Genomic DNA, 2,857 nt, shown 5'->3' with positions numbered 1-2,857 from the left:
GCACACAAAACTTACACAATTCACTTTTTTCAAGAACACATGTAACATCCACCAGGAGAGACTATGCCCTGAGCCACACATTTCAAAGGATGCAAACATACAGAAGAGACTCTCCAACTATCATGAGACTGAATTATAAACCAACAATAAGACAGCTAAAACATTCCCAAATACTGAGAAACCTATGGGTAAAGGAACAAATTGCAAAGAAAACCATACATGTTTCTAAGTGAATATTAATAAAACATAATTTTTCAAAATGTTGGGAATGTTGTGAAAGCAGTCCTAAGAGGGAAATTTATACCCTTAAAACGCTTATGTTAACAAAGAATAAAGCTACCTTCACAAGAAACTAGCAAGAATAAATGAAAAAAATAAATAAGCAACATAATAAAAACAAAAGATTAATCAAAAATGTCCAAATCAGTAAAATAGAAAACATACTAAAAGTAAAAGAAAACCATAACGCCAAAATTTGGTTATTTCAAAAATATAACAAAATTGATAAATGCCTAGGTGGACATATGTATGACATATATATGGCATATATACATATACATATATTTATGTGTGTTTGTGTATACATATTATATGTATATAATATAAACTATTACATATGTATATAATACATATTATTATATATACATGTAACATATATTATTATATATATTATATATTGTGGGGAAATAGGTTCTACTTACAAAAATGGGTTAAAAAAAAAAAGCTTAGGGCAGAAAACCACCACCACGGGGCAAAAGCACCTGAGGTCAGCTAGTGAGCTATTGTAATGGGATCACAAGTAACTTGTTATACCACCTGCAGGAAATTACTTTCCATCTAAGTCCAGTATACTATTGTACTTTACTCACAAACTCCACTTACCCCCCAGACCCTTTGCTTCTTACACATACAAGTTAATGAATACTGTCTGGTTGTTTTCTCCACATTCACGTGTGTAAGATGTTGTTTTCTTCACATTCACCACGTGGGTAATATCTTGTGAGCTCAATAAATATGGAGACAAAAACCCCTGTTCAGAGCTCTCATAGCCTCTCGGACATCAGCCTCTCTAGTTTTCAATTTTGTGTCCATTCTCTTGCTGGACAAGAGAGAAGTCCAGACTCATAGTCTGCAACAATATATTACGTATTATATACATACACATATGTGTGTGTGTGCGCGTGTGTGTGTGTGTGTGTGTGTGTGTGTGTGTGTGTATATATATATGTAATCTATAAAATGCAAAGAAATCTACAATGACCAAAAACAAAACAAACAAAAGAAACTGGTGTTTCCTAGAGTCACTCAGCATATTAATTTCAAGATTCATCTATGTTACTAGGTTTATCAGTAATTCATTTGTTTTCATTACCGAATAGTATTCCAGTGCATGGATATGCCATGTTTTGGTTAACCAATTACTTGTTAATGGATATTTGTGGTGTTTCAAGTTTGAGGAGTTATAAACAAAGGTATTATAAACATTTGTATAAGAAAAAAATTTTAAATAAACATCTGGGTACAAGTATTTGTGAGGACTTTTTTTTTTTTTTTTTTTAATTTTTTTTTTTTTTCAACGTGTTTTATTTATTTTTGGGACAGAGAGAGACAGAGCATGAACGGGGGAGGGGCAGAGAGAGAGGGAGACACAGAATCAGAAACAGGCTCCAGGCTCTGAGCCATCAGCCCAGAGCCTGACGCGGGGCTCGAACTCACGGACCGCGAGATCGTGACCTGGCTGAAGTCGGACGCTTAACCGACTGCGCCACCCAGGCGCCCCTGTGAGGACTTTAATAAATACCTAGAAGCTGAATGTCCAACTCCCAAACTACATCCACATTTAACTTACTAAGAAATTTCAAAATAATTTTATAGAGTAATTGTAGATGTTTATCCCCATGTTAGTGTTTAAGAGTTCAAGGGGCTCCTGGGTGGCTCATTTGGTTGAGCATCCAACCTCGGCTCAGGTCATGATCTCGCGGTTCTTGAGTTCAAGCCCCATGTCAGGCTCTGTGATAATAGCTGGGAGCCTGGAGCCTGCTTCAGATTTTGTGTCTCCCTCTTTCTCTGCCCCTTCCCTGCTCATGCTCTGTCTCTCTCTTTCTCAAAAATAAACATTTTAAAAAAAGTTAAGAGTCCCAATTGTGTCATATCTTCATCAACACTTGCTTGAAAAGGTCAGTTTTAAAATTTTAATCAATCCACACTTATCTAGCAGGGGAGACACCATGATCACTAAGGTGGTTTTCCCAGGGCAAGGCGTATCCATTGCACTCCAGATGTGCTGACTGCTGCAATTTCCTCAAATGAGGCCTACTCGACTGCATAATCTGTGGTAGCGGGGGACTGCATTCGTGAAAGAAAGAAAAGAAAGAAAGAAAGAAAGAAAGAAAGAAAGAAAGAAAGAAAGAAAGAAAGAAAGAAAGAAAAGGAAGAAAAAATTAAATTATAATCAATCTAGTGACTATACAGTGATATCTAATTGTGATTTTCATTTTTTTCTGTTGAGTGATTTAAGCATCTACTTTGAGTAAATTTGGCATTTGTATATTTGCTTTTGTGAAGGGTCTGTTCAATTTTTTTGCCCATTTTTAATTGTTTTTTTTCTTTTTTGGTTTTATTACTGAGTCACACAAGTTCTTTTTATGTTCTGGATATGGTTTCTTTGTAAAATATATGTATAGCGAATATTTTTCCCTTTACATAGCTTTCCTTTCATTTTTTAAGGGTTTTCTTCAAAGAAAAGGTTTAATGATAAAGGCAATTTTTTTTTGTAGCTAAATGCTTGTTAGTTTATATGTAAGAAATATTTGCCTATTTCAAGGCACCAAAGATTTTCTCCTATATTTTCTTCTTC

The 2,857-nt window shown here is 34.9% G+C and overlaps 1 non-coding gene across 1 annotated transcript; it reads left to right on the top strand.

Annotated features, from left to right (window-relative positions):
• The first annotated feature begins 2,203 nt into the window (after positions 1-2,203).
• Positions 2,204-2,362, top strand: LOC132682632 (U1 spliceosomal RNA). The gene has a single exon (XR_009611802.1). It is a non-coding gene; the product is annotated as a U1 spliceosomal RNA (small nuclear RNA).
• The last annotated feature ends 495 nt before the right edge of the window (positions 2,363-2,857 follow it).

This window comes from Panthera onca, chromosome A1, assembly GCF_046562875.1.
Source record: "Panthera onca isolate mPanOnc1 chromosome A1, mPanOnc1 haplotype 2, whole genome shotgun sequence".
Taxonomy (NCBI): Eukaryota; Metazoa; Chordata; class Mammalia; order Carnivora; family Felidae; genus Panthera; species Panthera onca.
This window is presented reverse-complemented; position numbering and strand designations above follow the sequence as displayed.